A 14,340-nucleotide genomic window follows, 5' to 3' on the forward strand; every position below is an offset into this window, starting at 1 on the left:
TTAAATGTTGGGGATCTGCACACCCTGAATTCAAACCTAATTAATCGTATAAACGAATGTACTTTTTTCAACTGTTTTTATAGTGAATAAAATTTTCTCTTTTTTCATAAGTTTATTCTTGTATTTCATTTGTTCATACTCCTCAGAGGCACAATAAGCCCCTGTACACACGGTCGGACATTCTGCCAACCAAATCCGTTGGATTTTGTCCGACGGATTTTGTCAGACGGATTGTGTCCGAAACTGTTGCATACACACGGTCGGACCAACTTGACGGGAAATCTGATCATTCAGAACGTGATGACGTTATTTGGTTACGACGGGACTACGTTCAGGCTAGTAGCCAATAGCTTTGGTGTAGGAATTTGATCTGAGCATGCGTGGCACTTTGTCCGATCGGAATTTTCTACACATGATCGGAGTATGTCCAGTTTGTCGGAAAATATTTCCAACAAGTTGGAAAATTGGGTCCGACGGATATTCCGACTGAATCAGTCCAATGCATACCACACACAATCGGATTATCCGACAACACGGTCCAATAGGACACATTCCGATGGATTCTGCGACCGTGTGTACAAGGGCTTAGAGTCCCATCCAGTTCTATACATTTTTTTGACACATAGTTGCATATCTTCCCGGGATGGTGCCTCTGTAGAAGTATTAGTATTCCACGCTCGACCCACCCCTACATATTGTCTGGTTATACATTCTCATTAGATATGTGCACAACAAAAATTTTCGATTTTGTTTGTTTTACGTGCGTTTCTGTTGATCCGTAATGATTCATAATTTCGTAAGACGTGAGTTTTCATATTCGTATTTTCGTAACAGTTATATTTTCGCTGATACAAAATATTCGTAATTCCGTTAATCTAATGATTCGTAATTTCGTAAGACGCAAGGTTTCATATTCTGACTGGTTCGTATTTTCGTAACAGTTATATTTTCGTTGATACGAAATGATTCGTAATTCCGTTTTTAATTCGCAATTCATAATTTTGTTAGATAATCATTTTTGTTTATTTCGGTATACTACTCGTAATTCAGTAATTGTTACTTTTGAGAGGTTGCCTTTTTCGGTGATTCGTACTTTCATAGGAAGTAAAGAATAATAATCCTATGCTTGCTTTTCTAATAAGTCCTGTATTTACTCCAGTCCACTCCCTCAGTCACGAGATCTGACTCCTCCTCAACTGAATCTAAAAAGATTCAGAAATGCAGTGTTACTAAGACACAAAAGGGATAAGCTGATTGGCTAAAGATATTAAGTAAGATACATCACTCACAATACACTGCCCATTCGAAAGAACGATGCGACAACACGAAATTACAAACATACAAAATTACGAACATACATATTAAGATACACTTACACTGTCCATTCAAAAGAACGATTCGAGAACACGAACAAACAAAACTACGAACAGACGAAGAAACTAAATTACGAACATACGAAATTATGAACAGACAAAGGATTGAAAATACAAAATGTAAATAATTCGTTATAGATGTCATTTTCGTTCTTTTACCTTTCTGGAGTGTCGTATTTTCTTAAGTTTGTGCATTCGTAAGTTCGTATTTTCACGTGTTCGTTATTTTGCCTATTCGTAATTTCGTAATTTGCATATTTTGGTTCTTTCAGCTATTCGGATGTTCAAATTGATCCGAATGTACAAATATGTACAAAAATCCATTCGTTATGAACCAAAACGCACTCTCTAGTTCTCATTGTTCCCTAAGCCTTCTCTAAAGAAGCTGTTGTTTCCATGCACTGCACTGATGACGGCCAACAAGCCTGAAACAGCTGTATGCAGTTTAGAATAAATTGGTCTATATTATTAGGCTGTATCTGTTCTGTAAGCAAGCATTTCTGGAATGGTTGGGCCAGAGGCATAAAGGAATGATGTGAACAGCTCTTACTACTATCCTAAAATAAAGACAAATTTTTGGGATTTGTGACGCATGCTCCTTTATTTTCAAACACTGTACTGTAGAATATTTACACATAAAAGGTCATATTTATAAATCAGCTAACTTGACATTTATCAAACCGTCCCTATGGCCGAATCTGTTAAATACGGCGAATATGTTTTAAATGACAGTCATCAGTGAATGTTTTGTGACAGTTACCTTTACTGCTATTGCTATATAACTAAGAAACAAACTGCTCATCTGCCTGCGGCCAGTAATCCAAGAGCTGTACAATATTGACCTCTGGTGGTTAAAGAAAAAACTGCATGATCCAAATACACTACAGTACATTATTTAGCTGTTAACTGACTCTCCCCAGGCTATCCTTGTGTGGCTACTTTTCCTTGGCTCTGTTTTTATGTAACGCTGTTAGTATTAACGCAAGCATAAAGATGCATGTATAATATTTCTTTGCATAAATGTTCTTCGTAACAGTTAAAACTTCCTAACTGAAACTTCAATGCTAAAAATGTTAAAGGAGAAATGCAAACAAAAAAAACCCAGCAATCAGCAATAAATATGCAAACTAATATACAGAGTGTCCCAAAAATCTTGGATCCATAGGCAAAACGTGGCTTCTAAACTGCTTTTTCCTGCCAGGAGTAAACGGTGGTCCGAGGAGAATTTCAAATTTTATTCACAATAGAAAATAGAAAACATATTGAATATTTAAAGTGATTGTAAAGGCTGAAGGTTTTTTACCTTCATGCATCCCCTTCCCCACTATTCACCTGAGCCCCCTCTCGATTCTGCAATGTGCACGGGAGCCTCGGCTGTCCCGGGTCTCTCTCTCCTCATTGGCAGAGACACAGCTGTGGGTGTCATTGGCTCCCACTGCTGTCAATTACAGCTAGTGAACAAATGAGGAGAGAGTGGGGGCAGGGCTGTATGTGTTCTATGGAGGCATAGAGCAATGCTCAGGAGTGAGCACGCACCAGTGCCCCCATAGCAAGCAATTGAGGGCACTGGTGAAGAGGGAGAAACCAAGAGCGCCGGAGGGGGGACCTGAGAAGAGGAGGGTCAGCGCTGTTCTGTGCAAAACCACTGTACAGAGCAGGTATGACATGGTCATTATTTTTTTATTTTTTAAACAATCCTTTAAAATCACTTTAACTAAGAAATGTACTATTTTAAGAATTTTATTTATTTCTATTTTGAAACTGATGGCAGCAACACATCTCAAAAAAATTGGAACAGACAACAAAAAGCTGGCTTTGTAAAAGCGGAGTTCCAGCTGCAAAATTTTATTTTTTTAAGTCAGCAGCTACAAACACTGCAGCTGCTGAATTTTAATAAGGACACTTACCTGTCCAGTGAGCCCGTAATGTCAGCCCCCCGAGGCCGATCCGTTCATCGGAACGGGTGCAGGCGCTGCCATACCAACTAAGGGAAACCAGCAGTGGAGCCTTCAGGCTTTACTGGCAGTTTCCTACTGCACAAGCGCAAGTCGCACGGCGCTTCCTGAATGGCCCTGTCATCTTCTGGGACACACTAAGGTCCCAGAAGGCAGCGGGGGAGAAGAGGACATGACGCCTTGGCCCACAGTGATGCTGGAGCAGAAGTACACAAGGTACTTCATAAAAGGTAAGTAAGAAAAAAAAAAATATCCAAAATCAAGTGGTGGAGGGGTTGTCATTCCTTTAAGATAAAGTTGTAAGGGGCGTGGCCTAGGCATGGCAGCGTGAGGACGCGTTCTTGCAGGGCTCCCGGCCGACGGCTCTCCCGCAGCATCTACGGGACATAATACCGCGCACTCACCGCACCGACTGGCCTCCAGAGACACCAGGGACCCGACAGCCATCCAAATGCTTCCAAGACCGGCATGGATCGCTATTTACGGCCACTTCAGCCGGCCGTCTCTACCCCAGCAGCCGCCAAGATGGCGCCGGCCCCACGTGCAGACGCCGCGGAGGCCCCCAGCGTGCCTCTTCTTCCTCCTCGGGCGACGGAGGATCACACAATGCCGCCCTTCTCACCCTCCAGTGACCTCTCTCCTTGCCTCCCCAGATCGTTGGCAGCCTCCCCTGAACTAGAGGATGCTTTGTTCAGCCCAGTGCTCACAGCCTCTCCCTCAGCTCCCATCCCATCCAGCGCTCTGTGTTTCAGCATGACAGACATGGAGGGGCAGAGGATGACACCTGCACATCAGACCGCAGTGAGTACACTCAGTAACCCACACCACACACAGGGACTTCCTCTCAGTGCCTCCTCTGAACAGAGGCTTTGGGCTTTTTTGCAGCAGCTACCCACAAGATCTGATATGGAGTCCCTTGTTCAGAGGATGGAAACAGCTATGAAAAGTGAGATACTCACTATCAGGCAGGATGTGTCTGTGCTGGACTCCCAGGTCACTGCAATAGCGCAGGAACAGGGCATAGTATCCCAATCTGTTCAAACCCTGCAAACTTCCCACTCTGAGCTCACTGACCAAATTTTACAGCTGCACCTACTTCAGGATGACCTGGAGAATCGCAGTCGCAGGCAGAACATTCGCTTGAGGGGCGTACCTGAAACTGTCCCACACTCAGAATTACGCCAAACAGTAGTTAATATCTTTAACCGCTACCTTGACCGCCCGCCGGACACTGAGATTGTTATTGACAGAGTCCACAGAACCCTGGGCCCACAATCAAATCCATCTGACAGACCCAGAGATGTCCTCTGCTGTTTACATTCATTCACCCTCAAGGAGGATATTTTGCAGCGGGCTTGGCGGGTGGGGGTTTTGGAGTTTGACGGCGCGGCTGTCCACCTCCTGCCGGATGTTTCCAGGAAGACCCTCCTAATGCGACGATCGCTCAAGCCTCTTTTGGATGGCCTTGGAGAGAAAGGCCTCACGTACAAATGGGGTCACCCATTCCACCTCATTGTCCGCAAGGGCCCGGATACCTTCCCTTTGCGTCAACCTTCGGAGCTCCCAGACCTGTTTGCCTTTGCTGACATGGATCCAATCTCAGTACCTAATTGGTTGACGACAGTTGTCGCCAAGGACCCGCAACGCCAAGTCCCCACGGGTAGACCACAGAGGGCCCGTTATAGCAACCGTGGCCGTGGGAGCTACTCACGTGCGAGGCGGGCGGGTAATCCTCGACAACAACCGCCGAATGAAGAGGGGTTAGCTGATCCCTTACGCACAATTTGCTAACATGCCCAGCCCAGCGTTCTGATTCTCTTGTTTTGTTATATGGAACATAGAGTCAAATTGCCTTTATTGTCAGCCACAGATGACATGCCAGGAACAACGTTTGAAGGACCTGGAATCTGGGGAACCTCTGGCTTAGCTACCGGTTTACATTTATTCACCCAGGTCCTACGGCCTCCCTTATGCTGCAAATGTTCCGCACGAGTGTTGGTGTTTTTCCCTTGTTTTGTTTGTTTGTGTTCTCCTCCAGACTCTGTGTTATGCCTACCATCCTCATTTTCAGTATGACATCTTCACACTGGTGTACTCCGAACGTCCTGTTGGAGCTTTGGCTACCTTTCTGGGGTTGGGCTTAGATGCCTTATACCCCCATATCCATGGTATTTTGCTGACGTTCTCCCCCCCCCCAGGCTCGGAGTATTTCACCAAGGAGGGAATGGCGATAGCTTGCTCTTATAACCACGACCTGCCAGTATACTATCGGCTACACTCACTTAAAGTTCTTGTTATAATGTTTGTACTGTTCATACGAGTGGGTGGGTCTGGGAGCAAATATATATGTGTGGGTATTTGTGTATAATTGGACATGATCTTTTAACCAATGTTTTACCTTAAAGTTGAAACTGAAGGGGGCATTGGGGTGTTAGGTTTTTCAGGTGGAACCGGATTATCCTGCCCCGGGGGGGGCCCGGCGCCATGCGGCAACCTGATTTTGGGCGTCGTGGGGACGGGCCGTCTCGGGACAGGTGCATTGGATCAGTGCTGATCCTAGGTATGCCCATGGGGATCCCCAGTTTGCTGCTGATGCAACTGCTGTGTGGTGGTGGCTTGTGGATCTGTTTTCACCTTTTCGATATTATTCTTCCCCTTTATTTCTTTTTTGTTTTATGTATGTGTTTTGTTTTTTTTTTGTTTTTTTTTTCCCTTCCCCTCCCGGGTTACTTTAGTGCCTACTAGGTACGGTTATGATGGCTGCGGGGGACCCGTTGGCCGGGGCCCAGAACTTAGCTGTGCCTTACCGCTCCCCACACTAGGTGCGCTCTGCCCTGGTGGCAGTAGTTTCTCTCTGCGGAGCCTACCTTCCTGACTAGACCTCTTCTTATCTTTTAACCTTTACTCTTCCTCACTTCTCTTCTTCACCCCCCCTTTTTTTTTTTTTTTTTTTTTCTCCTCTCTCCCCCTCTCTCTATTACACCCCGGGAGTCAGGGCGAGTAGACATAAAGGGGGGCAACATGTCTGTCAAGTTCCTCTCATGGAACATTAAGGGATTGAACTCCCCAGAGAAGCGTACCAGTTGTCTTGCCGAGCTATGGCGACAGAGGGTGCACATTGCATTTCTCCAAGAGACTCATTTTAGGGCAGATAAGATCCCCAAACTAACAAACAAACACTTCCCGACGGCTTATCATAGCCCATCCTCATCCTCTAAGTCTAAAGGGACGAGCATACTTATTTCTAAGTCCCTCCATTGGCAATATATTGACGAGTACCGCGACCAGGAGGGCAGATTCCTGCTGCTTAAGGGGAAAATTTATTCCCAGACCTTCACTCTCGCGAACATATACCTCCCGAACTCTCACCCACTTCCCACCCTTGAGGCTTTTTTGTCCACCCTCGACTCCTTTTTTGAGGGAACCCTTGTCCTAGGAGGGGACTTTAACTTGACCTTGGACCCACACAAAGACTCCTCCTCGAACTTGTCTTCCCTTCCACGGGGAACTCGACTTCTCCTCAAAGATCTTCTACACTCACATCAGCTAGTCGACATCTGGAGAATAGTCCATCCACAAGAACGGGACTACACCTTTTACTCTCCCGTCCATGGGTCTTACTCCAGAATTGACCTTTTTCTCATCAAACACTCAGCTATTCCCCTGGTCCGCAAGACAGATATAGGTCACATTGCACTCTCCGATCATGCCCCAATCTTGCTGGAACTGGCTGTTTCGCAAGCGTCCCCCCAAGACCTCTACGTGGCGCCTTAATGAAGCGCTCTTGAAAGATCCTGAAATTGCCGCAGACGTCCTTAGTGAACTTAAGTCTTTCTTCGCTATCAACGTTGACTCTGTGACTAATCCAGCCTCAGTGTGGTCAGCGCACAAGTGCGTTATCAGAGGCATTCTAATCAAACACGGTCACGCGGCCAAACAACGCCGCGCTAAAACCTTGTCTGACCTCCTGGCACAACTTCACACATTGGAACGTCAGCACAAGACTCGACCAGATAATGCCACGGAGGCGGAACTGGCCCGGCTCCGGGAGGCTATTCGAGATCACTCCATGTACGAGGCGAAACATGTACTATTGAAAGCCCGCCGTTCTTTCTATGAATATGGTGACAAATGTGGCCGTCTTCTGGCCAATGCTTTACGGGCCAAGCGTTCTCAGACGTACGTTCCCGCTCTTCTTTCGTCGTCGGGCTCCAAAATCCATTCTTCCCCAGAATTAGCGGAGACTTTTCGCGCCTTTTACTCCAATTTATATAACTTGGACCCACTGTCCACCTCCCGACCGAGGCCCCAAAACGCTTCAGATATCCGCAATTACCTTCAAGAAACTGACCTCCCTACATTGACAATAGAGGAGCGAGCAGAACTGTCTAAGCCCATTACTGCGGAAGAGTTCGCATCCGCCATAGCAGACACCCAGGCCGGTAAGGCCCCCGGACCTGACGGATTCACCCTTCCTTACTACAAAATGTACCAGGACTCTCTGGCGCCTTTCTTTCTTGCGGCCTTTAATGCGGTGAACGAAGGTCACAGCCTCCCTACGGACATGCTACGCGCCTCTATATCTGTGATCCCTAAACCAGACAAGGACCCACTACTATGCGCCAGCTATATGCCTATTTCACTTCTGAACTGTGATGTGAAACTATTCACTAAAATCCTTGCCTCTAGGATGAATGCCTTATTACCGCGCCTCATTGCACCAGACCAAGTCGGTTTTATCCAGACTAGAGAGGCTAGAGATAACACCATTAGGACACTAAATATTATAGAAAAAGCAAAACAATCCCAGGTGCCCCTGCTGCTTCTATCCACAGATGCTGAGAAGGCCTTTGACAGGGTGGACTGGTCTTTTCTCCAGGAGACACTTAAATTCATAGGAATGCCAGATCCCATTTTGTCATGGATATCGGCCATCTATGATAATCCTACGGCGACAGTCAGAGTAAATGGATATGATTCCTGCCCTTTTCCTATCTCGAATGGCACCAGACAGGGCTGCCCCCTGTCCCCAATGCTATTCGTCCTTTCCCTGGAACCTTTTTTACACCATATCCGAAGCAATCAGTCCATTAGAGGTATTCAATCAGGGAAATCTCAACACAAAGTTGCTGCCTATGCAGATGACCTTCTATTTTACATTTCTGAGCCCCTTACCTCCCTACCCTCCCTGTTACAAGAGATAAGGCGCTACGGCACCCTCTCTAATTTTAAAGTTAATCTACAAAAATCAGAAGCCCTGAATGTTTCCACAGCAGACTCTACCATCTCCAATCTACGCCCCTTTTTCCCATTCAAATGGGCTACTCACTCAATTAAATACCTAGGTACAAAAATTCCTGCAAATTTACATGAGGTTTTTACCCTCAACTACAAGCCCCTCTTGTCTACGCTCGCTGCTGACCTTAAAAAGTGGGACTCGCTGGCCCTTTCCTGGTTCGGCCGTTGTAATGTACTAAAAATGAATACAATGCCCAGACTTCTGTACTTATTGCAGGCTCTGCCCATCAAGATACCTCAGACGTTCTTTCACGCTGTGCGCTCAATATTTATCAGATTCATCTGGCGCGGTAAACGCCCACGTCTTGGCAGAGCATTGCTACTACGACCAAAGACCAAGGGCGGACTCGGATTTCCGGATCCTGCTCTATATTACACGGCAGCACATATGACCAGAGTGGTGGACTGGTGTCGGCACGGCAACTCGAAACTCTGGGTGTCGCTGGAACAGGAGGCGGCCCGTGCCCCACTCGAAGGTCTACCTTGGACAGGGAAAACTTCTGCCACCCACTTGACTACTCACCCACTGATTGGACCAACTCTTATGGAACTGAAAAGGTTCTTCCGTCTATCTTCACTACGAGATTTTCCATCCCCAATGACGCCACTTATCGGGCACCCGGACTTTATACCTGGCCTCACTGACCCATTTTTTCTCTCGCGGGCCCCGCAGGGACTCATGAGAGCATCTTCGCTAGTGGGTTCTTCCGGATGGCTCATTGTGGAGAATCTGCTCGGGGGGCTCACCCCTTCCTCATTAGATCATTGGAAGATTAACCAACTATCTCACTTCCTCGGCTCTCTGCCTAAACCAATCCATTTCAGGAGAAAGCTCCACCCTTTTGAGGAATCATGTTTGGGTGAGGGACCGATTCGGAGGTCCTTGTCAACCTCCTACAAATCCTTACTAGACCTTCACGCTACTGAAGACCCCCCATTCTTAGCAAAATGGGAGAGGGACCTGCAAGTCACCTTTACAGAACCCCAAAAGGATCGTATTCTCTTTTTCGCACAAAAATCTTCCCTGTGCAGTAAATATCAAGAGACTACGTATAAAATAGTGACGCGTTGGTACAGAACCCCTTCTGTGCTGGCTAAGATATTCCCTCTGCAAACTGACCGTTGCTGGCAGTGTGGCCTACACTCCGGCACCCTCTTACATATTTTCTGGGATTGCCCTGTGCTTCAAACTTTCTGGCAGCCAGTGCTCAAGCTCATACAGAAACTCACAGACATCTCCCTACATGATAACCCAGCTGCGGTCCTCCTCAACCTTACCCCCCTATCAAGGAAACGTTATCATAAATCCCTTCTCAAACATCTCCTTAATGCTGCACGGGCAAGCATCCCGCCCCTGTGGAAACAACAGTCTGCGCCAACGTTGGCCCAATGGTTTGCGAGAGTGAAGGATATTGAGCGAATGGAAGACATGACCTCTGCCTTGCGGGACAAGTCAGAGGAACATAAGTCCAGATGGTTCCACTGGGATCTCTTTCGCTTCTCTGACGAGTTCCGCCAATACGCTCTGGGACCCGTTACCTAGAATCCCCACCGCCTGTCCAGTTCTGTTGATCTTGACTCCCCAGGGGTGACCCCCCAACCTGTCTGTCTCCCTCCCCCCCCCCCCACCTCCTTTTTTTTTTTTCTCTTTCTCTCTCTTTTCTCTTTTTTCCCTCTCTCTCTTTCTTTCTTATCTTTCTCTTTCGTCTCCATCTCTCCTTCTTTCAATGAAAACACAAAAAGTGATGGGCACAGAAGCTGCTATCCACCCTGTATTAGACTTCAACTAGTGACTTAGGCCAGTCTACGTGGCCTCATTCGTTTACCTGCTCTTATTTTGTATAGTTGATTTACTGGAGAAGTTTACCATAGCCTATGTGCAGTGTTTATATGTAATGTGAAGTTGTCTTATTGCTGGTATCTGTGTCACATCTTTAAAATAAAGAATTTAAAAAAAAAAAAGATAAAGTTGTAAACGTAGGTGGAACTCATACATCGGATAAACATTTTTGTCCAAAGAATTTTCGTATAGTGTACTTTCGTATACTTTTGACAGCCGATTCCGAATTTTCGTACAAATTTACATTCATTGGTTTTGATTTGCTGTGAAACAACGAGGAAAATTGGACAATCATTTTGCTCGATTTTCTTATAGCGTGGACCCCACTTTAGAGAGTCAGAGGGGGTAATTTACTAAAACTGGAGAGTGCAAAATTGGGTGTGGCTCTGCATAGAAACCAGCTTCCAGGTTTTTTTGTCTGAGCTTAATTGAACAAGCTGAAGTTGCACAGCTGCACCAGATTCTAAGTGCTCCAGTTTTAGTAAATCTTTCTTACATTGTCTTAGGCGTAAAGATGCAAAGAGGTTTATCAATCTGTGAAAAGCTACATCTGAAAAATTGTCATAACAGCTTGCCGAACGCTGGCTGTCATATGACATCCTGTGCTTTCAGTGGTGATATCTTATTAATAATAACAGATATGGAAAGGTAGAATATCTGAATGATATCTGCAGCTACAGACATCATTCAGATATCAATCTTTTCCACCGGTGTTTCCGTTCACCGTAAGCCCTTGTACACACGGTCAGACATTCCAAAAACCAAACCAAAGATTTTGTCCGACGGATTTTGTCCGAAACTGTTGCATACACAATCGGACAAAGTTGTCAGAAAATCCGATCGTACTTAACGTGATGACGTTATTTCGTTAGGATGGGACTACGTTCAGGCTAGTAGCCAATAGCTTTGGTCTAGGAATTTGATCTGAGTATGCGTGGCACTTTGTCCGATCGGAATTCTCTACACATGATCGGACAAAGTCCGATCGTATCATGTTGTCAGAAAATTTTATAGCGCAGCTGGAAAACTTGGTCCGTCGGATACTCCGACGGAAACAGTCCGATGGAGACCACACACTGTCGGATTATCCGACAACATGGTCCCATCGGACATTGTCCATTGGAATGTCCGACCGTGTGTACAAGGGCTAAGAACAATCATAGCGGCTGTTAAGCCACTTGATCGTTCTTACAGGCAGACGGAGGGGACCTCCCCCACACCCCTGCCCTGCCTGGCTGCCCTCCGGTGCTTCTCCCGGGCCGCCCATGTCATTGGCGACCTGGAGAAAGAGTTCACCACCGGCAATTTCTATGACTCTCAGAAGCCGGCAGAAGTAAACAAAGCTTGGGGACTCGGTAGGAAAAGCTGGGATTGTGAATTATTTTTTTAAATCTCAGCCTATCCTGCCTAGAGGAGAGATATGGGGTCTTATAGACCCCACATCTCTCCATAAAGAGAACCTGTCATGCACCATTCCTACTACAAGGGGTGTTTACATTCCTTGTAATAGGAATAAAAGTGATCACATTTTTTTTTTTGTAAAGGGAAAATGTAAAAAAAAAAAAAAAATTTATAAAATAAACAATAAAAAAAATAAAAATAACAGTGCCCCCATCCCCACAAGCTCACACGCAGAATGGAACGAATACGTAGGTCGCACCCGCATATGTAAACAACGCTCAAACCACACATGTGAGGTATCACCGGGAATGTTAGAGCAAGAGCAATAATTCTAGCACTAGACCTGTCAAAAATGTTAAAATGTCTCGTATGGAGATTTTTAATTACTGAAGTTTGGTACCATTTTTCCTCAATGTAAAATTGCAAAGACTCTACATATATCATCATCGTCTACAGTATATGTCATCAAAAGATTCAAAAAATCCAGGGAAATCTCTGTGACCAAAACACAATATTGAATGCCCATGATCTTGGGGCCCTCAGACGGCATTGCATTAAAAACAGCCATGATTCATGTTCCAGGCATCACTGCATGGCCTCAGGAATACTTTCAAAAGTCACGGTCTGTGGACACAGTTAGCCGTGCCATCAAAAATGCAAGTTAAAGCTCTATCATGCAAAGGAGCCTGAACATGATCCAGAAACGTTGCCACCTTCTCTGGGCCAAAGCTCATTTAAAATGGTCTGTTGCAAAATGGAAAATTGTTCTGCTCCTTCTAGGATGGTGCTGAGGTCCTTATGCTCCACAAGGGACAGCACTTCTCCCAAATATGCAGCTGATGCAGAAGACAGCCAGGATCTCTTTCTAGACCACCCTCACCCAGCTGCCAGATGTCCAGATGCTTCCCTTCTCTCCCAGTTCTGTGATATTGTTCATTACGAACTTGCCAAAGCCTTGGCGGCCATTACCACTGTACTTTGCTGAGAGATTGGGTACCGCACTGCCTCCCTTGAAGTTCAGATTGATGCAGACACCACATGAACAGGACTTGGAGGAGAACTGGAAGTCCTTAAAAATACCTGGAAGATATGGAGAACAGGGCCCACTGGAGATAGTGATGGATCTACGAGGCACCATGCTGGCCCTCTATTGAGAACTTGCACTGGACCTTCCCCCTGAATGTTTGGAGTCGGACTGGGTTCACAGGGCCCTTGATCCAAAATGGGACACAGCTCCTCCGCGTGACATTATTGTCAAAATGCATTTCTTTCACTTCAAGGAGCGTCTTCTTCAGGTCGCTAGGCTCACTGCAACATTCCAATTTCAAAGCCATAAATATAGTCTCTACTCTGATCCAGCATAAGTCACCCTCCGGAAACGCAGAGCCATGCACCCATACTTGCAGGTGCTGTAATATTCAGGGCTAACCCTTCAGGCTTATCTTCTCTGTGGATAGAAGGGAAATTAAAGCCTGTATGCCTGCTGATCTCCATGCTCTGTCAAAAACCATGAATCAGACTTAGACAGAAGTACAATTAAATCACACTTGTTTATTAATAAAAAATAAAAAGGTAAATAGAAAAAGTGTAGTCAAGCATAGCCAGAGTCCAGTAGCCAGCCAGTCCAAAGTTAGGGATCCGAGGAGAGCAACTGCAAGCAGAATAAGAAGCCAGGAGGGATGTCAGCAAGCCAGTCTTGAAACAAACAGCAGGAGATGGTTCCTTGTGATGTAGCCTACGGCACCTATTATTCCCAGGCGGTCTCCCATCCAGGTACTAACCAGGCCCGACCCTGCTTAGCATCCGAGATCAGACGAGATCAGGCACATTCAAGGTGATGTGGACGTAGGCTACATCACAAGGAACCATCTCCTGCTGTTTGTTTCAAGACTGGCTTGCTGACATCCCTCCTGGCTTCTTATTCTGCTTGCAGTTGCTCTCCTTGGATCTCTAACTTTGGACTGGCTGACTACCCGATCTGGCTATGCTTGACTACGCTTTTTCTATTTACCTTTTTATTTTTATTAATAAACAAGTGTGATTTAATTGTACTTCTGTCTAAGTCTGATTCATGGTTTCTGACAGTACGTGAAGGCCAAGGAGGAGTGAGCTGGAAGGCTATAAATAGGCAGGTCAGACGTCATCATCGGGAACAGCTGATAACTGTGGAAAGAGAAGAGAGCTGGCAATTAGCCGACAGCTGAACGGCCAGCCCAGAGGAGGAAGGGCTAAGCCTGCCCTGACATGCTCGCTTCCAAGACCTGGACTTGTAGCTTCTGCTGGGCCTACTAGGCCCACCCATTTGAGACACAGCCTTCCCAACAGAAGCCTTCACAGGGTGAACAAGCTCTGAAGCTTCTCCACTCACACACATATCAGACCGTCTCCTCTTTAGGATCCATGGATTGCCTTGTTCTTCAACACTTTTACACAGTACTCAGGCCTGTATCTTTCTATCTTCTCACTCAGACTC

The 14,340-nt window shown here is 45.9% G+C and overlaps 1 pseudogene; it reads right to left on the bottom strand.

Moving 5' to 3' along the window:
• Nucleotides 1-13,599: 13,599 nt before the first annotated feature.
• On the bottom strand, nt 13,600-13,718 carry LOC143965504 (5S ribosomal RNA; annotated as a pseudogene).
• Between the last annotated feature and the right edge of the window lie 622 nt (nt 13,719-14,340).

Source organism: Lithobates pipiens, unplaced genomic scaffold, assembly GCF_037356315.1.
Source record: "Lithobates pipiens isolate NorthernLeopardFrog02 unplaced genomic scaffold, aLitPip1_a1.2 Scaffold_8, whole genome shotgun sequence".
NCBI lineage: Eukaryota > Metazoa > Chordata > Amphibia > Anura > Ranidae > Lithobates > Lithobates pipiens.